The sequence below is a fragment of the Hyperolius riggenbachi genome, chromosome 9, assembly GCF_040937935.1.
Source record: "Hyperolius riggenbachi isolate aHypRig1 chromosome 9, aHypRig1.pri, whole genome shotgun sequence".
Lineage (NCBI taxonomy): Eukaryota > Metazoa > Chordata > Amphibia > Anura > Hyperoliidae > Hyperolius > Hyperolius riggenbachi.
The window spans coordinates 125,505,109-125,528,318 of NC_090654.1; the positions used below are offsets into that span (position 1 = coordinate 125,505,109).

At 45.3% G+C, this 23,210-nt stretch overlaps 1 protein-coding gene across 1 annotated transcript in view; it reads left to right on the forward strand.

The window, feature by feature from the left end:
• Nucleotides 1-13,111: 13,111 nt before the first annotated feature.
• The window catches only part of LOC137532672 (ETS translocation variant 3-like), a 56,995-nt gene continuing 46,896 nt past the window's right edge, over nt 13,112-23,210 (forward strand). Inside the window, exon 1 of the mRNA XM_068253469.1 lies at nt 13,112-13,430. The gene's annotated coding sequence lies outside the window, so the exon portion shown is untranslated. The remainder of the gene's footprint in view (nt 13,431-23,210) is intronic.

The following is a 23,210-nucleotide window of genomic DNA, read 5'->3' on the forward strand; positions in this document are numbered from 1 at the left end:
ACCTGATCTGCATGCTTGTTTCGAGGCTATGGATAAAAGTATTAGAAGCAGAGGATCAGCAGGATAGCCAGGCAACTGGTATTGTTTAACCACTTCGCCGCCCGGGTACACTATATCTACGCTCCTCTGGAGTTCAGTTCCCCGCCCGGAGCGTAGATATACGTACCCCCCACCGCTGTCCGCGCTCCCGCTCGCACGTACGCGTGCGTCCGCGATCGTGCACGCCGCCGCCCGCTCGGAGATCAATGAACGGGAAAAACCATTCCCGTTCGTTGATCTCTGCCCCCCAGCAATGATCGGTTGCTTCTATAAGAAGCAGCGCGATCATTGTGAAAAAAAAAAGTTTCCCAGCCTCCCTGAACATCCTGTAAACGTACTTCCGACGCTTACAGGATGCATTCACAAAAATGTGCTGTGGCCATTTTGTGACCAAAAAGTAAAACTACACCCACAAACATTTTTTGACATACAAATACATTATTTTACAATATAAATTAACCTCCTTGCCGATTATCCTGAGCTCAGGTTGGGGGTAACCCACCGCGGAGGATTGCTCTGGCCCTGCTGGGCCGATTTGCATCATTTTTTGTTGTTACATGCAGTTAGCTCTTTGCTAGCTGCGTGTAACATCCGATCGCCACCACTTCCCGCCGATCCGCCGCTACCCGCCGCGCTGCCCCCCCCTCCAGACCCCTTGCGCAGCCTGGCTAATCAGTGCCAGGCAGCGCTGAGGGGTGGATCGGGACTCCGTCTGACGTCATGACATCAATGACATCGACGACGTCAGTCCAATCGTTGCCATGGCGACGGGGGAAGACCATACAGGAAATCCCGTTCAGAACGGGATTTCCTGTTGGGTATTTGCGCCGGAAGGGATCGGAGGGGTGGCAGGAATAGCGAAGGGAGGGGGGAAGCATGTAGCTAGCGCTAGGCTAGCTACATGCTAAAAAATAAAATAGCAAAAAAAAAAAACCTCCTGCTGCCATGCGCAGCAAATAATTAGAACGGCAGGGAGGTTAACTTATTAACTCCCACACTCCCCAATTGTTACCATTTTTTTTTGTAATAAAAAATAAATAAAATAAATTACAATAAAAAAAACAACAAATAGTTACCTTAGGGACTGAAATTTTTTAATATTTATATCAAGGGGGTATAACACTGTAACTTTATAAATTATGGGCTTGTAATTAGGGATGGATGCAAAACTGAAAAAATGCACCTTTATTTGCAAATAAAATATTGGCACCAAACATTGTGATAGGGACATAATTTAAACGGTGTAATAACCAGAACAAATGGGCAAATAAGTTACATGGATTTTAATTACAGTAGCATTCATTATTTCAAAAATATAATGGCCGAAAATTGAAAAATAATGATTTTTTTTCCAAATGTTTCCTATTTTCCCATTAAAACACATTTAGAATAAAATAATTCTTGGCATAATGTCCCACCTAAAGAAAGCCTAATTGGTGGCGAAAAAAACAAGATATAGTTCATTTCGTTGTGATAAGTAATGATAAAGTTATAGGCGAATCAAAGGTGAAAATTGCTCGGATGCTGAAGGGGTAAAACCCCTCAGTTGTGAAGTGGTTAAAGAGAACCCGAGGTGGGGTTCTAAGAATGATATCTTCACACAGAGGCTGGGTCTGCCTATACTGCCCAGCCTCTGTTGGTATTTCAATCCCCCCTAAGTTCTCCCTGCGCTCTGTTGTCCCCCCATAAATCACAGCTGGTGCAGTTCTCTTTAAAAGGAAATAAATATGTCAGCCTCCATATCCCTCTCAGTTCAGGTGTCCTTTAACCCATGAGAAGGGAGTATCTAAATGGTTAGTTACAACAATCCCAAAGTTCACAATTCTTCTCCCAAACCCACTTTTTAACTGCCCTGGACAAAATCAAGTTCTGTTTGGGCTCCGCTTATTTTGGTACAGTCTGCTTAATAGCTTTATGAATTGATAAAACTTTCCTTTTTTTTGTCCTCCATTTCTTGATATAATTTATATGGAAGAATAATATTTCTACATTTCTCAGAATATAAATGTCATTATGGCTAGCATAGATAAGGCCTTCAGCGTTCTTCAATTTAAAGTAGTAGGTGGATCAGTATAGTCATTATAGTCCAAGAGAATAAGTTTGATGGGGCCCCCCAGTGTTCACACCCCCCCCTCCCCCTTTGTGACCATCACAGCCTGTGGCCCATCTTCCAAGGTTAGTCAATAAAACAAGAGAGACCACCATAGTTATGCCCCTGGTCTAACACCTGTAGATGTATTTTTCTTTAGGTAGAATTTCTTTAGGTCTATTAGATTTTAGAGCTTGATGATCCTAACCCCAAAGACCTGGAATCTAACAAATATTATTTAAATGTGTTTAACATAGAAGCGTGCTTATAACATCTAAAAATACCATGTTACCATTTTTTGTGTGTGACATTTCACATTTATAATGCCACTTTATAAAAGAAGCTGTCATAAAACGTTGAACCTATTTTATTTATCATCTATGTTACCTACGGTGACCAGACATCCCGCTTTAGCCGGGACATGTCCCGCTTTCAGGGTCCCCTTTCCCAGGCTGGCTAGCGTCCCAGGAAACGTCCCGCTTTTAGCCGTGGGACGTCTCGGCAGCAGGACTCTGGCCACCGTGCGCAGCGCATGAGGGTGCGGCCTCTTGGCTCAGTCTGTGTCACCCTCCTCCTCACCTTATGTCACCCTCCTACCCACCCACCCAGCCAGTGTCACCCACCCCGCCACCTCGTGTCACCCTCCCCACCCAGTCAGCATAGCCATTCTCCACACCTTGTGTCACCCTCCTCTCCACCCCACTGTCATCCTCCTCTCCACCTCACTGTCACCTTCCTTCTCCCCACTGTCATCCTCCTTTCCTCCCCATTGTCACACTCCTTACCACCCCACTGTCACCCTGCTCTTCATCCCACTGTCACCCTCCTTCTCCCCACTGTCACCCTCCTTTCCTCCCCACTGTCACCCTGCTCTCCTCCCCGCTGTCACCCTGCTCTCCTCTCAACTGTCACCCTCCTCCTCCTCCCCACTGTCACCCTCCTCTCTGCCCCATTGTCACCCTGTGCTCCACCCCACTGTCACCTTCCTCTCCACCCCACTGTCACCCTCCTTCTCCCCACTGTCACCCTCCTCTCCTCCCCACTGTCACCCTCCTCTCCACCCCACTGTCACCCTGCTCTCCATCCCACTGTCACCCTCCTTCTCCCCACTGTCACCCTCCTTTCCTCCCCACTGTCACCCTGCTCTCCTCCCTGCTGTCACCCTGCTCTCCTCTCAACTGTCACCCTCCTCCTCCTCCCCACTGTCACCCTTCTCCTCCTCCCCACTGTCACCCTCCTCTCTGCCCCATTGTCACCCTGTGCTCCACCCCACTGTCACCTTCCTCTCCACCCCACTGTCACCCTCCTTCTCCCCACTGTCACCCTCCTCTCCTCCCCACTGTCACCCTCCTCTCCTCCCCACCGTCACCCTCCTCTCCACCCCACTGTCACCATCCTCTTCTCCCCACTATCACCCTCCACTCCACCCCACTGTCACCCTCCTTCTCCCCACTGTCACCCTCCTCTCCACCCCACTGTCACCCTCCTCTCCACCCCACTGTCACCCTCCTCTCCACCCCATTGTCACCCTCCTTCTCCCCATTGTCACCCTCCTCCTCCTCACTGTCACCTTCCTCCCCACCCAGTATCGCCCTCCCATCCCACCAGCGCCCAGTGGGAGGGGGCACACCCTGGATCTTATATTTCATTCCGGACTTTTAATATCACACATGGATATAAACCCAGTGGTATGGTCAGACCACCACACCATCCACTTCTCTCTGACAGCACCAGCGATAAAACACAGAGGGAAAGAACTCATAAAATACCGTTCACTGAAAGATGTCTCACCCCAGCACGTTCAGAATATCCTCAACTTCGACGCATTAACCAATCATTGCGCAGACCCAGACTCCATGGTCCTGATTTACAACCATGCAGTGTCATCTGCCTATGACGCCCTCGCTCCAGTTCGCATCAAACGATCTACACCACTTCACCATGCACGGTGGTTTGACAGCTCACTAAAGGACCTAAAGAAAGAAGTGCGCAGACTAGAAAGGAAGTGGCGAAAATCTCAGAATTCAAAAGATAAACACACCCTTGTCTCTCACCGCGAAAGCTACCAAAATGCGATCACCAAGAAAAAATCCTCCTACCTATCACAGGAGATCGCAAAGGCCGCCAACAGACCAGCCCAACTATTCCGCACAGTTGATAGACTATGTAATCCATCCTGTCTAAAACCCACTATAACTCCCTCAAAGGAGCTATGTGAGAAATTTGCCTGCTACTTTGCTGACAAAGTATCTTCTATTCGGTCTCTCATTCAGTCCACAGCACCCAAGACTCATGCAACTAATGGAAATAGCTGCAAAAACAACCTAACACCCTGGACTGATTTCAAAAGTATTAGTGAGGAAGAGATCTCAGACACCCTCTGTCGTCTCCGCCAGACAACCTGCGACCTGGACCCTGGACCAACTAAACATATGCTGAAATGCCCTGACCTGCTTGGTCCAGCATTTCACAAAATAGTAAATTGCTCTCTGCAAGCAGGGAGGTTTCCTACCTCTCTAAAAGAAGGAATCATCAAGCCCCTTCTCAAAAAACCTTCCATGGATCCAGATGCTATGAGCAGCTACAGACCTGTCTCCAACCTCCCCTTCTTAGGTAAAGTTATTGAAAAGGCTGTCTATCTGCAACTTGAAACCAGGCTGTCAGTAAACAACATCCTGGACCCTCTACAATCTGGCTTTAAGAAACACCACAGCTGTGAAACAGCCCTCATCCAAGTCTGCAACGATCTGCTCATGGCAAGGGACAGAGGGGAATGCTCCATCCTAATCCTGTTGGATCTCTCAGCTGCTTTTGATACAGTTGACCATGAAATCCTGCTTAACAGACTGCAGGAGTACTGTGGCATCAGTGGATCAGTCCTCCAGTGGTTCAGATCATTCCTGACTGACAGAACACAGAGAGTATCCCTAGGACCTATAATGTCCAAACCTGCACCTCTACAATTCGGAGTGCCACAAGGATAAATCCTATCCCCTCTGCTGTTTGCAATCTACATGTTGCCACTCGGTACACTTATCCAACGACATGGCCTGACGTACCACTGCTACGCCGATGACACACAGCTATACCTGTCCTTCAAACCTGGTGGAACAGACCCTACCCCAAAAATAAACTCTTGCTTAGCTGAGCTTCAGGCATGGATGAATGATAACTGGTTGAAACTGAATGCTGACAAAACTGAGGTCCTGTTTGTCCAAAGCCAGTGCTCGCCATCAAAACAGCTCTATCCTAAAGCAACACCAATCAGGATTGGGAATTCAGACATAAACAGCTCCAACCTTGTGCGTAGCCTTGGCGTACTAATCGATGGGGAATTGAGTTTCAGAAACCAAATTTCATCTGTAGTTAAATCTTCCTTCTTTCATCTGAAGAACATTGCAAAGATTAAACATGTGATTCCCCCAGAGGATCTTCAAACCCTAGTCCACGCCTTCATCACATCACGGCTGGACTACTGCAATGCCCTTTATGCTGGCCTCCCCAAAAAAGACCTGCGTCGCCTGCAATTAGTGCAGAATGCTGCTGCCAGATTGCTAACAAACCAGCCTCGCCACTGTCACATTACACCGATCCTTCGCTCACTGCACTGGCTACCAGTAGAATGGAGAATACTCTTCAAGATTGGACTGCTGACATTCAAATCCCTGCACAATCTGGGCCCTGGATACATGAAGGACTTGCTGAAGCTGCACCACACCTCTCACAACCTCAGATCAGCAAGTTCTATAAACTTGGTCACTCCCAGAGTGCACCTCAAAAAATCTGGAGACAGAGCCTTCTGTCATGCTGCCCCTACTCTTTGGAACTCCCTACCACACCCAGTAAAGACAGCACCATCCCTGGAGCTATTCAAATCCAGACTGAAAAGCCACCTGTTTAGCCTGGCATTTCCAGATTTATAATTCTTCCCCTGTACCACGATGGTCGGAGCCATGCTTATGCGCTTTGAGTCCCACGGGAGAAAAGCGCTTTACAAATGTTATTTGTTGTTGTTAATGCATTTAAGTCTGAGGTAACATTTGCTGCATTTAACATATGTGGGGTAACGTGTTTTTCACATGTACCATTTGCTACATTTAATGTTTACTGCATTTTAATGTATAGGTTGTAACATTTACTGCATTTTAATGTGTGGGAGGTAATGTTTATTGCATTCCTGTTTGCTTCATTTCAAGTGTCGGAGGTAACGGTTGTTGCATTGCAAGTGTCAGAGGTAGCGCTTGTTGCATTTCAAATGTCGGAGGTAGCGGTTGTTGCATTTCAAGTGTCAGAGGTAGCGCTTGTTGCATTTCAAATGTCGGAGGTAGCGGATGTTCCATTTCAAGTGTTGGAGGTAGCGGTTGTTGCATTTCAAATGTTGGAGGTAATGGGGGTTGCATTTCAAGTGTCAGAGGTAGCGGTTGTTGCATTTCAAATGTTGGAGGTAATAGGGGTTGCATTTCATATGTCGGAGGTAGCGGTTGTTGCATTTCAAATGTTGGAGGTAATGGGGGTTGCATTTCATGCAGTGTTGGGCCGAAATTACGCATCACTACAAATGCACCGTAAGCGTTACGTGTAAGGTTACGGTATTACACGGAATTAATTACGTTTAGACCGTAGGTTACGTTATTACACGTAACAAATTACGCGTAAGACAGTAAACTCCAATTGAAATTACACAGTCTGCCGTAATCGCGTAATATTACGCTCCCGTATAATATAAAAAAGCCGCCGACTTTAAGAGTTAATAGCAAAGCCCCCTTAAGTGCTAAGAGCCTCAAATTTGGAGAATATATTAAGGAGATCAGAAGGAATAAGAGGAAATTTTTTTTTTCCAAAAAGACCTTATAGTTTTTGAGAAAATCGATGTTAAAGTTTCAAAGGAAAAATATATACATTTAAAAACCCGCCGACTTTAACGGTTAATAGCAAAGCCTGCTTAAAATTTAGGAACACCAAATTCCCAGGGTATATTAAGGGGATCAGTGGGAATAAGAGGAAATTTTTTTTTTCAAAAAGACCTTATAGTTTTTGAGAAAATCGATTTTTAAGTTTCAAGGGCAAAAATGTCTTTTAAATGCGGAAAATGTCAGTTTTTTTTGCACAGGTAACAATAGTGTTTTATTTTCATAGATTCCCCCAAGTGGGAAGAGTTTTACTTACTTCGTTCTGAGTGTGGGAAATATAAAAAAAAAAAAGACGTGGGGTCCCCCCTCTCAGACCTCTTTAACCCCTTGTCCCCCATGCAGGCTGGGATAGCCAGAATGCGGAGCAACGGCCGCGTGGGGCTCCGCACCCTGACTATACCAGCCCGCATGGTCCATGGATTGGGGGGTCTCGGAAGGGGAGGGGCAGCCAAGCTTTCCCCTCCCCCTCCGAGCCCTTGTCTAATCCAAGGACAAGGGGCTCTTCTCAACCTCCGATGGGCGGTGGAGGTGGAGGCCGCGATTTCCTGGGGGGGGGGTTCATGGTGGCATCTGGGAGTCCCTTTTAAAAAGGGGTCCCCCAGATGCCCACACCCCCTCCCAGGAGAAATGAGTATAGGGGTACTTGTACCCCTTACCCATTTCCTTTAAGAGTTAAAAGTAAATAAACACACAAACACTTAGAAAAAGTATTTTAATTGAACAAAAAACATAACCACAAAAAAAGTCCTTTAATATTCTTAATTAACCATTAATACTTACCTGTCCCTTTAAAAGCCAGTTCCCACGCAATATCCTCGGAATTTGGCTAATCAGTTACAATGTAACAAAGTTATTACAATGTAACAACTTTGTTACTTTGTAACTCCACCGCACCCGACGTCTCTCGCCGCTCACCCGCCGGCCGCCGCATACACTTACGCTTAAAGTCGGCGGCTACCTAACATTGATCCATGCGTCAACTTTTCCGCTTGGGAGCATTGCCTTACGCATTAATTGCTAGTAGGAAATTATGCGTAAGGCAATAGCGTAACAACCTGCATTACGGTATTCTTACGCGTAATTGCGTAAGGGCTATGCGTAATTACAGACATGAACCGTAGATAAATGTCTACGCCGTAAGCGTAATTCCGTAATGCGTAATAGCGTAAAATTACGCGTAATGATCCGTAAGCGTAGTTTTTTCCATTACGCCCAGCACTGATTTCATGTGTCGGAGGTAGTGGTTGTTGCATTTCAAATGTTGGAGGTAATGGGGGTTGCATTTCAAGTGTCGGAAGTAGCGGTGGTTACATTTAAAGTGTTGGAGGTAGTGGTTGTCGCATTTCAACTGGTTGGGGGAAACATTTTTTGCATGCCATGTGTCGGAGTTGACGGTTGCTACATTTATTCTTTGATGGTCATAATGGCTGTATTTGGTACTTTAAGGTTATTGTTGGCATTTTGGTAACTCTGGCCCACTGCCTCAGAGTTACACAGTTACGTTAGTTAGCTCTGTCACATTAGTTAGCCCCATCTCCACCATGTTATGGCCACGCCCCACCATGTTATGGCCACGCCCATTTTTTGCCTTGGTGCGCTTTGACACCCCCCCCCCCCAAGCTGCAGTTCCTGTCTCATCCACTGAACTGATTCGGTTCAGTGGATGAGTCGGATCATTAAACTCACAGGAAAGAACCGGCTCAAATGACTCATGAACCGAACATCACTACTGCTTCCCCGTGGAAGGAGGCAGGTAAGTTCTGCCCGCTGCCAGCCACCCCAAAACTTTAGTTCTAGAGGGGAGAGCGAGGAAGGGGGAGCCCAAACGTGAGGAAAGGGGGGGGGGAGATGTCCTCCCTTTCACACTGCTGTACCTACCGCTCTCCCTTCACTGAGCCTGCCCCTCCTGCCCGGGGACACCTGGCTAACTAATCTGGGGACTCCTATAGACCTGGCTACATATACTTGGGACACCCATAGACCTGGCTACATATACTGGGGACACTATACACCTGGCTATCTGTACTGGAGACACCTATTGTAATGATCCGCTCAGCTGTCTGCACAGACAGACAGCTGTTTGACCATTTCTTAAGTCTGAGGGCTGCAGGTCTCTGGAAAAGAGACCTGTCTTTACTTTGTAAGTTTCAGACCTGCTCTGCTGCTGAGGAATTTGCATATATTTGTTATGCAGATTGCCTAGCTGCCTCCTTTGAAGGCTGGCAGTATAAATACCATGTTCTCCCAGAATCCCTTGCTGGTCATCTTCATGGTTTGTTACTGATGAACTCTCCTAGAGTATCAGCTCTGTTTGTTTGTTAAAGTTTATCTTAGAGTAATTCCTTGGGACTGCACTAGGCAGCTCTTCTAGTGCAGTCAGGTTGCATTATCTTTTTTGCCTGTGTTGTCTCTCTGCTGCGATTGTCCTGCCGCCAGCGGCGGTCAACAGGAAATCGTTCTGTTTGTCTGGGAGTGTAGGCCAGAGCTGCGGTTGCTACTGCCTGCTCCATCTGTCTAGATCGCACTTGCCCTAGTGGTAGTGGCAGTGCCTCCTTCTGTATTCTGCCTCAGGGGTGCTAACCAGAGCAGAGGTTGCTACTGGTAGCCCCATCTGTTTCTCTGTTTGGATCGCACTCGCTCTAGCGCAGGGGTCTCAAACTCAATTTACCTGGGGGCCGCAGGAGGCAAAGTCAGGATGAGGCTGGGCCGCATAAGGAATTTCACAATCGCGGTGCATCGCCGCCTCTGCCTGTCCCTCTCGCTCTTCCTTCACAGAGAGGGGCGGGGAGAGACAGCGATCCGTGCGGCGATTGACGTCAGGAGGGGCAGAGCTGAAGCTGAAAGCTCTGCCTCTTCCAGGAAATGCCGGCGGATTGCCCCCCGGGCGATTTGGGGGCTCTGCAGCCCTCGTTTAGCGGCGGGGATGCGGCGGATTACTTGGAAGCACTGAAGCGAACTATAATGAAGCTTTTACCAGCGAGGGCCACAAAAAATTGTATCGAGGGCCGCAAATGGCCCGCGGGCCGCGAGTTTGAGACCCCTGCTCTAGCGGTAGCAGCGGTGGATCCTCCTTGCCTGAGTAATTATACGCTTGTGGAGGATTTCTGCTGCGTCAGCGCACATCTTGTGCGCTGACCATGGAAATAGAAACCTGCAAACGTTACACCTTTTCACATGGCTAACTATTCTGGGGGCACCTAAACACCTGGCTACATATACTGGGGACACCTATAGACCTGGCTACCTATGCTGGGGGTACCTATTTTGGGGTAACTGTTGTCAGATTATCTGTATTTTTGGGGAACCGTTATTAACAGATTAAGTGTATTTTGGGGAACCGCTGCCAGATTATGTATGTTAGGGGCACGGCTGCTGCCAGATTTTGCATATTTTGGTGAACTGCTGCCAGATTGTGTATGTTTGGGGGACCACTGCTGTCAGATTATATGTATTTTGGGTGTTACGTGTATTTTGGGTGATCCGCTGCCAGGTTTTGCATATTTTGGGGAACTGCTTCCAGATTATGTGTATGTTGGGGGGAACTGCTGCTGCCACATTGTCTATTTTGGGGGAACCACTGCCATATTATCTGTATTTTGGAGGAAGTGTCTTTTTGGTGAAATGCTGTCAGATTACATCTATTTTTGGGGGCTATACTACGGCAGAGCTCAAACTTCCCCGGCAGACCCTTTACACCCCTGCTAAGGTCACGTACATTTGGCCACACCCATGACCACGCCCACTGTATACTTTACCACGCCCATTTGTGGCACGCTCATTACGATATCCTCCTTTTCAGGGTGTGATGTCCTCCTTTTTGGGGTTCTGCAAGTGGTAGGGTTGCCAGGTGTCCGGTTTTAGACCGGACAGTCCGGTTTTTGGCCGCTGTGTCCGGTGCAAAAAGGCATGCTAAACCGGACAATTAAGATGTCCGGTTTTATGCCTTTTCCGGCGGCTGTCAGTATTGACAGCCGCCTGTAGCAGGAGGAGAGCAGCGCAGTGGAGGGAAAGCGGTGGGCAGCGGCGGAGAAGGGGGCCATCTCCCCCCCTTCTCTCACCTTAGATGCTTTCCGTCCCTCGCTGTCTCCTCCGATCTGTGTGTGGCTGACTGGCGGTGGCGCTTGGCAGCGGGCGGGACTTACCTTCCGTGTCGCTCCATGCGCCGGCCGGAAGTTCTGGTGCCGCAGCCGCTGCTCTGGTCTGCATCAGACCAGAGTAGTGGCAACTCATCCCGCGCGGCGCCTGCGACGAGACCAGTCACCAGACGGAGGAGACACGGAAGGTAAGTTCCGCCCCTCTGCCAGCCACCGCACACACCGATCGGAGGAGACAGCGAGGGAGGGAGAGGACCCTAAGGTGAGCGAAGGGGGGGAGATGGCCCCCTTCTTCACCGCTCTCCCTCTTCTCTGCGCTGACTGCTTCCCTCCTGGGGGGGGGGGGGGACACACCTGCCTACATATGCTGGGCCCATATACACCCTGGCTACATATACTGGGCCAATATACACCCTGGCTACATATACTGGGCCCATATACACCCTGGCTACATATACTGGGCCCATATACACCCTGGCTACATATACTGGGCCCATATACACCCTGGCTACATATACTGGGCCCATATACACCCTGGCTAAATATACTGGGCCCATATACACCCTGGCTACATATACTGGGCCCATATACACCCTGGCTACATATACTGGGCATATATACCCCCTGACTACATATACTGGGCCCATATACACCCTGGCTACATATACTGGGCCCATATACACCCTGGCTACATATACTGGGCCCATATACACCCTGGCTACATATACTGGGCCCATATACACCCTGGCTACATATACTGGGCCCATATACACCCTGGCTACATATACTGAGCCCATATACCGCTGGCTATATATACTGGGGACATATTCCCCTGCCTACATATACTGGGGACATATACCTCTGGCTACATATACTGGGCACATATATCCCTGGCTACATATACTGGGGACAACTGGCTGTTTGTCATTATGTGCAGTTACTGGTGAAAAGCTGTCTCTTATTATGTGCATTTACTGGTGAAAAGCTGTCTCTTATGTGCATTTACTGGTGAAAAGCTGTCTCTTATGTGCATTTACTGGTGAAAAGCTGTCTCTTATGTGCATTTAGTGGTGAAAAGATGTCTCTTATGTGCATTTAGTGGTGAAAAGATGTCTCTTATGTGCATTTAGTGGTGAAAAGATGTCTCTTATGTGCATTTAGTGGTGAAAAGCTGTCTCTTATGTGCATTTACTGGTGAAAAGCTGTCTCTTATTATGTGCATTTACTGGTGAAAAGTGGTCTCTTATGTGCATGTACTGGTGAGGACAGTTAGTGACATGGCTATGTACTCTGTAATGTGCTGCAGAAGATGTCAGTGCGATATAAATACTGTAAAAAACATTTTTTAAAAAGCCCATTGCTTAGCCCCACTCTACATAAAAGTGCGCTTCTGACTCCGCCCCTAACTCCACCCCCTGTCCGGTCTTCTCCATCAGCCGACCTGGCAACCCTAGCAAGTGGCCACCCTATAATTACGTACCTCATATATTACATATAGTATTTTGTAAAGCAAAGTCCATTAATGGCAGGTACACTTTGATGTAAAATGTTTGGCAAGATACTGTGTTTTCCATCCGGAATTATGTCCTTATTAAGAATGCTTCTCTTCACCCCACAATTCCATCAAACCTTCCCAGTAATGAAGGTAAACAGTGAAGAACGTTCTCCCTCCAGGTACCCAAACCACCACACACGTTTACGTTTTTCTCATAAAAATATGACGTCGTTATTTTATTATAATAACACATGAATTACATGATTATTTATGGCTTTTCAGCATATACGCCAGTACTCAAAATGGCGCCCCGCGGCGCTAATAGAAGTCCTTCCTCCTCTCACCTCACGCGTTTTTCTGTCACGTCCCTTTTTTTTTTTACAGCACGCGTAAAGAGGGCGTGGACTCACGCTTCTAAGGGGAATTTCAGTCACTCGCGCCTACACGAACCCTTGTAGGAGGTGTGAAGAGGGGCGGGGAATCTTTGTATGACGCAGGACTGATCCGAGAGAAAATTGGGCGTGCCTTAAGACGCTTGACAGGCGTGGTTAGACAAGCGTCGCGACGTAAACTTTGTTTTTTTCTGGTGTATCTGTCCGAATTAGGAGGGGTTCCTGGTTGACGTTGCGTCTCCTGGTTACGTCCTCAGTAGCAGCCGCCCGCGCAGGGAGGGGAGGAAACGTAAGCCGGAAGTGGGATTAATAAGGCGGCTGGTACTTCCTGCTTGCTCGTATGAGGAGACTGGAGGCGGCTGAGGAAGGAGGCGAAGAAGCGGCGGAGCTGTGAGCGAGCGGCTGCCACTGGTAGGTTCTCACACTTCCCTTCCCAGCCTTACTCCGCCAAGCACTGGGACCATAGGCTGTAGACCTGCCAGGCCACCCTTTTCACTGGAGGCCTCATTCCTTCGGACCGGACCCAGCTGGCACTAGAGTTGTGTGCCTGGGAATGCAGCCTCGGTTCTTCCGCATACTTTTCATAGTCACCTGGGGTTTTAAAAGGAACTTATCATCTTCATGTCAATTGGCTTTGTCATTAAAGGCTAATGTGTCTATAACCTCTACTGGATCCTATATCTTGTGCCTCTCCGTCTGCTCTTCAAGCTAACCTCGGCTATGTGTGATAACTAATAATGTCTGGCTAGTGCGCTCTAGAGGTGACAAACTAAGTTTTTCAGGAGTCAGTAGGACATTTTTGAATCTGGTTCTGTTAGTAATGGTTATACAGAAACTCAAAGGTTAACTGCTTGCTCACTTTGCTTTCCTGGCTCTGGCCTTTGTTTTCCTCCTTCCTTTTCCTGACTATGTGGAAGAAACTCAATGCCTTGTACACACCATGCAGTATCCCGCCAGAAAGATGGGTCAAATTGAGCATTTCTGAGCCTGACAGGTCAAGGTTTATGATTTATTTTGTGCAGAAGTGATTGGAAAACTGATCTGACCTGTCAGAGAATATTGATTAGACCTGTTGATCTGATGAGAAATTGCATGGTGTGTACCAGCCATAATTTGTAAGCTATGGATGGCAGAGTGGGGATTTTGATCAGATACGTATGATTTAAACCTGGCTACACAGTGGCAGATTGGAGGTCTGAGGGAAAGGCAGGGGAAGCTATCAACAGAGGAGGAAGCAGTCTCAGCCATGTTGTATTCAGTGTATTATTTTGCTAAATGGGAAACATAGGTAAACAAAAGTTAGAGATTTTACATTATTTTGCAGAGAAAGGTAAAACCCACCTAGGACAATTGTTTCACTCATGAAGTGGGTTTATTCAAAATCGCTGTGTGTAAATTTGGGCTCCAAGTATTGCAGATAAATAGAATATCGGTAATGTCACATGAATTAAATACGATCGACTTGCTTAGCGCCTAATGGTAACTGTTTTCTTATAGTGCTGACATTTTCAGCAGTGCTTATATTAGTTTTAACTGTTTGAAAGGTGCTCACAATCCGTTTTTCTAGATTGCTAGCAAAATTTAAGCTTGTTTTGGGGATTTACTATTTCAGTATGGTTTTGGCGTATTGAGGGAAAAAAGAATGCTGGGAGTAAACCCCCAAACAGAAAATGTCCTGGCTAAGATTCGAACCTGGGGCTCTAGTATTGCAAGGCTGAGTTTAGTCTGATTCTCTGGATCTCTTCTGTGAGCCTTCATCTTTACCTTGTGACTTTGTTCTGTGCCTATCCAGTATGTGGTGGCATTGTCAATATTTTTCATTTTTTCAGCTTCCTGTCACATAGGATGTACTCCGAATTAAATCCCAGGTTCCGTGATTAAAGCCTAGGTCCCTTGCTATTCAGCTCGTGTATGTTTAAGTAAAGGATTGTAGTAGGGGATTATATGTTGTCCATATTTTGATTATTTCACATAATGTTGAGGGGTGCATATGTTGTGTTTAAAAGGAATACAATTATACGTATAGCTTCCAGATGAGAGCTGTCCAAAGTGGCCCACACATTGTCAGTTCGTCTGTTTTTTCATTAGCATTTTACTAACCAGTTTTGTGTTAACTAAATGTAATTGATGACAGGATTTCATTTAAATTCAGTGAACATAAAACCTGTTCGTTCCATGCTGGGTGTACCATAGTGACCATTTCTATTCTGCATTTTACACACCCAGTAATTTTTCATCCAATTTGGGTTCTAACAATCTCCTCATTCCTAAGAAGAATGCTACTTGTGGGGACTGGTTTACAGTCGGATCTAAGATCGAGTATTAATTTTTAACTTTCAAGTATGATGCATAGATCTTCATCCTGGCTTATCTCAAATCTAGTCTCCTTTGCATATCCCATTGGATCCACACTTGAACCTAGCGTTCATAACTAGCATTTGAGCTGCAATATTTATGTAAGCTGTGTGGTGTGCTGTCATATGTTCAGCTGGTAAAAGAATATGGATTCACCTCCTAGTATTTGTCTATCATTAGTCTTATAATGAATTAGTCCATTTCTGTCTTTTCTTTATCTCCAATATGTTTTACTCTCAAGTCAAGTCTCAATGTATTATGTAGTGCAGCTTGCATTGTCGTTTATGGTTAGCAGCATTGTCTGGTTTTCTATAAGTTAAATAACGAAGCTGTTAAAGCAGTGATTAGTTTATTGTGATTGTTCTAGTTGCAGACATGTATAGCTGGAGAAGTTGTATCCATTAGATGTAGTAATCGGGGCTGTGGAGTCGGTACAAAAATCTTCCGACTCCTCAGTTTTTGAAACCTCTGACTCCGGGTACCCAAAATGATTCCGACTCCTCGACTCAGACTCATTAGTCTAATACTTGTCAGGGTTGTAGATTTTGTACAAAAATCATCCGACTCCTCAATTTATGAAATCGCTGACTGACTCCGGGTACCCAAAATTGCTCCAACTCAACAGCCCTGGTAGTATTTGTATACAATGCTCTGGTATTCTGGGAGGTGTGTCTTCTGCATCTTGATGGTTAATCAGCTTTGTTCTGGACCCCCTTCTACCTTCATACCCCTGATCTCTCTTGTACCACCACGGACCAGGTCTCCTCATACCTTTAAACTATTTCTTCCTGGATGACAGCTAGGTTCCTGAGACTTAAGCTAGACAAAACTGAGTTCCTGATCTTTCCACCCCACGCTGCTACACCCCTCCCAGTTTTTCACCTTACAATCGATAACCCGACCATTCACCCTACCACCCAGGCCTGTTGCCTGGATGTTACTCTGGACTCTGCCCTTTCATCTTCCCCCACATCCAAAACATTGCCAGAACCTGCAATTTCCACCTCTGCAATATTACCAAGATCCTCCACTTCATGACACTACTAAGCTGCTCATCCATGCTCTTATCTCCCGCCTTGATTTGTGCAACTCCCTTCTGTCTGTCCTCCCCTGGAACCGCATTGCCCTCCTTCAATCAGCTATGAACGCGGCTGCCAGACTCCATTCTTCTCACCGCTTCAAATGCACACACCCACTCTCTGTAAATCCTTGCACCGGCTCCCTATCCGATTCAGGATAAAAGTTTTTTAAGATTTTGTGCCTGGCCTGTAAATCTGAGCACAAAACTTGTGCCCTACCTACCTGACTGGATAGTGTAATGGTTAAGGGCTCTGCCTCTGACACAGGAGACCTGGGTTTGAAACTGCTCTGCCTGTTCAGTAAGCCAGCACCTATTCAGCAGGAGACTTTAGGCAAGTCTCCCTAACACTGCTACTGCCTATAGAGCGCGTCCTAGTGGCTGCAGCTCTGGGGCTTTGAGTCCACCAGGAGAAAAGCGCTATATAAGTGTTTGTCACCCCTCCGGTCCTCCAGCAACCTTTGCCTAACTGCCCGGAACATTTTCCGCTCCCTTGTACGTCTGCAGTATTTCTGAAGAGCCGCTCCCTCCCTGTGGAACTCCCTTCCACTGCCCATAAGACTTGCCTTCTTCTTCAACACATTCAAGCAAGCCCTCAAAATCCACATCTTCAAGATGGCCTACCTACCACACAGTAACTCTCAGTGGAGTACTTATTCTATAGCCCAACCTAGTGTCCATCTTCCCTCCCCTTAGATTGTAAGCCTTTAGCAGGGTCCTTTCTTCCCTATTGCATTCTACATGATTGTGTGCCCCTGTCATTGTGGCGCTTTCCTATGACTGCCTTTTACTTGAATTACTGGACCTACCTAACCAGCCCAAAATTGCAAGATCGTGTATTTTGTACCCTCTTTACCTTGTATAACTTTGCACTATGTTCTATAACCTTGTTACATTCTGTATTCTTTCTACCATTGTATGTATTGTCCAGCGCTGTGTACAGTAAAATGTCAGTGCTTTATAAATACAATTAATATATCACTGGGCTGTTTTTAGGGGGAACTATACCAATATGTCAGCATTGTTTTCTTTGTTCTGTGGCCCTTGTTTTTATTTTCCCCATTTACAGTGCAATTAGCATCATTGGTCTTTGTTCACCTTTACAAGCTGCACATAAACACACATGTACTTGTGCTCTTGAGAGCTTTTTGACCCTGGGGTTATTTGCTGGTCACCCAGAAGAATGGCTACTGTGGCTTCTTATGATTTATGAAAGGTGGTACTGTCACAAAAAACATTTCCAACCAATAGTTCATCTATGCTGTTCTTTCTCCAAGTTAGTGGAGAGCTCTAGGTGTGTAAATGGAGGACCCATGTTCTGGAATTTGCATGATTTAAAGGGATGATTTGACTTAAACCGGACCTGATTCAGAATGTCGTCTTTGTGCTAAAAGATACGCAACAGCACAATAACCTTTAAAGAGAAAACATTTGTCACAGCTGATAGAAATCCTGCAATAAATCGGCAGTGTTTCTACTTCCTGAATTATGTAAGCATATTAACATCCTGTGCTTTCAAATTATCTTATGTCATGGCAGTCATGTGACACGGGAGAAATCAAATTACAACTTGTGATTAGACACAAATTAGGGGGAATTAAACAGGCTAAACCCTAAATTCACAAAGGGTGCATTTCCTTCTGTTTTCCTTCTGTCTTGTGCAAGAGTCCGGGTCCACTTTAGGATTTTGTAAAATGCTGCATTCATAGCTTATACAAAACTTTACGATTCCACTTTGTTTTTTGTTTTTTTTCTTTTCAGTGGTTGATTTGTAGAGGCAGGAGACAGTACTCTACAGGTATCTTGAATTTGGCCTAGTGGTTTGTTTACAGAATAGAACAGGCAGTAACCCCGTTAATAAGTTCAGGCAGGGGTCACACTTACCGGCTTTCGTACGCGTTTTCTGCACAGAAAAACTGACTCCAACTGAGAACTCATGTTAATCAATAAGCAAGGTCACACTTTAATGCAGATTTCGCATGCAGAAAAAAAACTGACATCTTGCACAATTTGTCAGTTTTCTCTATAAATTACATTAGCTGCAGTAAGGTAGAGGTCACACTTGTCTTTCAGTTTCTACAGTTTTCAGAAAACTGAAAGACAAGTGTGACCCCTGCCAAGTTTGTATTTAGTATTTTTGTAATGCAAGGTGTCTCAGGATATGATGCTTTCTCAGCTAGCCGGTTTGTGAGTAACTGCCAGTAAGGAGAGGCAGCTTATGCACCGTGGTGCTTGTTAGGGCATGTGTTTTTGTTTTGTTTCAGCTGTCAATTTCCTCCTATGAGAGTTTCGTGTTTAGCTTTACTGTTTTTTTTTTTGTTTTTTTTTTATGGTTCTTCTGTTCGTTGTTGCATGCCTCAGATAACATTTTACATTGACAGCTGTTTAACATTACTAGTGTTTGCATCGCAATAAATGGGAAAAGTTAGGAGCCAGTGAGCCATATATGTAGTTTATTTTCTTATCTCTGCGTGCTTTATCCTTGGATATTTTTTTTCTTTTGCAGTTATCAATGTCTCCTGTGTGCTGTATTTAACACTTCCATTCACTGGGGTAATGGCTTGTACCTGGAAAGTAATGCTAAATATTAACCTAGTTCATGATTTTTGCTCTCGAGTAACATTTCAATGTTCTGTGCCTTTGTGCTGGGTAGATACAGTTGTCACGTGTCTAGACAACAGGTGATGATAAACATGCTGTCCACCTCCATAGCCAGATGCTTGCAACATGTTTGTATGTTAACTGTGAAGGCTTGATCAAGTCTCTATAAAACCGTAGATCTTATGGTGGGAACACAATACGTTTTTGCAGGTAGATTCTCCGCGCGATAGATTTACCATTCGATTCTCTGCTCTGTTCTCTTATCTTCCGCTCCCTTTTTTTCTACCACAAAAACAAAACGTGTGTTCCCAGCAGTAGATTTGCAATTTCAGATTTATAGAGACTGGCTGTTTGATCTTGGCAGTCTCATCAAAATTTTCTGCACAATGTTTGTTTATTAATTTATTTTTTTTTGAAATTCTGCTGTTCTGATTAGGGCTGTGGAGTTGGAGCAATTTTGGGTACCTGGAGTTGGTGGTTTCATAAACCGGATGTCGGATAATTTTTGTATCGACTCCACAGCCCTGGTTTTGATATTGGCTGATTCTTTGCCTGTAATATTTTTAGTCATAGATCCTGAACAAGCATGCAGATCAGAAGCTTGACTTAAGTTTGGCTGTATGTACTACATGCTTGTTTCAGGTGTGTGTGTGATTCAGACACTACTGATGCATGAAAGATCAGCAGGCTGGCAGGCAACTGCTGTTTAAAATGAAATATGTCCGCCTCCGTATTCCCCTCAGGTCAGTTGTCCTTATAAGTCTCTTTCTGCTTATTAAATGACTGAAGCTAGCTACTAATTTTTTTTTTTTTTTTTTTTTTTTTTTTTTTACTTTTGGCGTTTTGTATTAAAAAAACTGATTCCTGGAATCCAATTTGTTCCCTTTTATTCCTGATTGCATTTTTAAACAGAAACACACCTCAGGTTCTCTTTTTAAGAACATACTGGATCTCTAATGGTTTCTATAAAAGTTTGACTTGGTATTGGAATCTACTCAATTCAAACCAAATTTGGCAATAATCTTTGTGCCCAAAAATTTGAACGTAGGAATGGATAATTTTTAGATCACATGGTCTGTAACCTCATTGGAAGAGTTGTTGGGCTCTCTTCAGATGATCTTTCAAAGCTGCTGCTTTTAATAGCTGCGATAACAGAATCATTAAACATTTCTGCTAAGCCACATTCATTCATAGCATCGCTCTGCAATGCCCGTTCTGTGAACAATAAGATAGCCATTATTGCGGACCTTAATCAGCATGCAAATTTTGTTTTTTCTCCTTTCTCTCCAATGTATCACCGAAACTTGGATTGATGCTAATGCGGGCCCCACACTGGAAGCAACCATCCCAAACAATTACTCAGTCCTAAGTGAGGGAAGACGAGACTGCAGAGGAGGGGGTGTAGCAATTTGTGGTAAAACAACCCTACAGCTCAGAGCCCTGAATGCTGGCCCAACAAAGTCTTTTTAATGTATAGGCATTCAGATCTCAGCTGGTAAAGACATCAAAATTTTACTGGTTTACCGGCCCCCCGGAGATGCTCACCCATTCCTACAGGAATTCTCAGAACTACTGGCCACATTGACACTGTCTTATCTGAGATGGATTATCCTTTGTGACTTCAATATCTGGGCTGATGACATTCAATCACAAGATGCAAATGAACTAATAAACCTCATGGGTGGACTAGGCTTCACACAAGTTGTAAAATCTGCTACCCACAGAGGAGGACATACCCTAGACTTACTGTTCCATTTAGGGATGGGCATTAGTAACGACGGTAACACCAGTGGTATGGTCAGATCATCAAATAATACTGAATAAATTAACACCGGAGAGGATAACTGCCAACCTGGATTTTACAATTTGCTCCATTGCCCAATAGACCCCAACACCCTAGTAACCCAGTACAACATGATTTATGAAACCTTTGACAATATCGCCTCTTGGCACGTCAAATCAGCAACCAAAAACAGAAAGTTAATTGGTTTTGACAAAACCATCATGGATCAAAAAAAAAAAAAAAAGGCGCAGACTAGAAAGACAGTGGCATTAATCAGGGTCTGAGGAGCACAAATCTAGTCTAGCCCAGCACCTCAAGCATTACCAAGAAGCAATAACCAAGAAAAAAATCAGACTTCATCTCGCACTAAATATCTACAGCCAACAGAGCTGCTCAACTCTTTCACATAGTGAAATCACTCTGCAATCCTTCTTGCCTAAAACCCCCAACCACATTCTCCAGGGAAAGGTGTGAAGAATTATCTGCCTTCTTCATTAACAAGGTGTCCACCATCCGTGCCAGCATTACACCAACATCAATGAACCACTGGACTTTGCATATGCCTACTACTGTACAACCATGGCAAGTCTTTGACACGCTGAGTGAAAAAGATTTTGGTGTTATCATCCAAAGTCTCCACCCCACTACCTGCGACCTGGATCCTTAATGCAGTGCCCAGAGCTGATCAGACCAGCAATTCACAAAATAACTCTGTGCTCCTTGCAAAGTGGGCTGTTCCCGGAAGAACTAAAGAAAGCAATCACAAAACCCCTCTTGAAGAAACCATCACTGGTTCCGGACTCTGTGACTAACTACAGGCCAGTGGCAAACTTTCCATTCTTATCAAGTTATCGAGAACCGTTGACAACCAGCTAGAAGCCAGGCTTACAGATTAACCTTTTTTTATACCTTTCAGTCAGGATTCAGGAAAAGGCACAGAACTGAAACCGCACTAGTCAGAGTAATGAATGATCTACTTAAAGCAAGAGACAAGGGCAAGTTCTCAATTCTGATTCTTCTTGACTTGTCTGCAGCTTTTAATACTGTGGATCATAAAATGCTAATCCAGAGATTGAAGAATTACTGTGGCTGAAGCTGGTTTCAGCCCTTATCTGGCAGGACACAGCAAGTATATCTTGGCTCACACTACTCTAATCCAGTGCCACTTGCCTATGGAGTTCAACAGAGTTCTGTGCTATCTCCATTACTCTTTGCAGTCTATATGCTCCCAGTGGGCAAAATGGTCCAGCACTATGGCCTAGGATACCACTGTTATGCAGATGACACACAACTGTAGCTGTCCTTCAAGCCTGGCACTCAGGACCCATCAGTATCTATCAATGCCTGTGTAGTGCAATTACAAAATTGGATGAACGCCAGCTGGTTGAGGCTGAACTCTGACAAAACAGGTGTTGGTGGTAGGTGGGCCACACATGATGGAGAAAGTCCAAAACTCTCCCCACTTCAAACTAGCAATTGGAGGAGATGCCACACCGTATAAAGACTTGTTGTGTCCGCTTCTCAGTTACACATCAATGTTAACAGATGCTGAGAAGCAGGGCTGTGGAGTCAGTACAAAAATCCACAGACTCGGACTCCTCAGTTTTTAGGATTCCTCCGACTCCTCTAATTTGCATATTACAATCTTGTTGATTAAAAGTATGTAACATGAAATTCGTCTCTTAACTGCCAACACTTAGGAATTTTAAAAGACAACTGAAGTGAGGATATGGAGGATTAAGGATATTTATTCCCTTTAGTCATAGACTAAAACTAGTTCTTTGTAAGAGTAACTATAATCTTTATATAGCGCTTTTCTCCCTGGGGACTCAAAGCGCTGTGACCCTGCATTATGCAGTCTCAAAGGCTCAGGAAAAGAGGTGAGTTTTTTTTTTTTTTTTAAAGCTGTCCAGAGAGTGAGCTGCTCGTACTGATTGTGGAAGTGAGTTCCATAGAGTGGGGGCTGCGTAGGAAAAGGCCCAAGCACCAAATGTTAAGTGTATCCTGTGAATAATCAGCTTCATCTTGTTGGCAGAGCGGAGGGTGCGTGGAGGGGCATAAAGTTCCAATAGATCCGCTATGTATTTGGGTCCCATGTGGTGTAGAGCCTTGAATGTCAGCAGGCAGATCTTAAAATTGATTCTCCATTTTACTGGCAACCAGTGAAGAGTTTGCAGTGCTGGGGTGATGTGTGAGCTGCGGGGGGCATTGGCTAAGAGTCTGGCTGCAGCATTCTGTACTAGCTGTAAGGGGCGCAGAACCTTTTCTGTAGATCCGATGAACAGGGCGTTCCAGTAGTCTAGGTGGGAGGATACAAATGCATGAACCAGGGCAGGTAGGTCTTCATCTGGGATAAGGTGTTTGATTTTCGCTA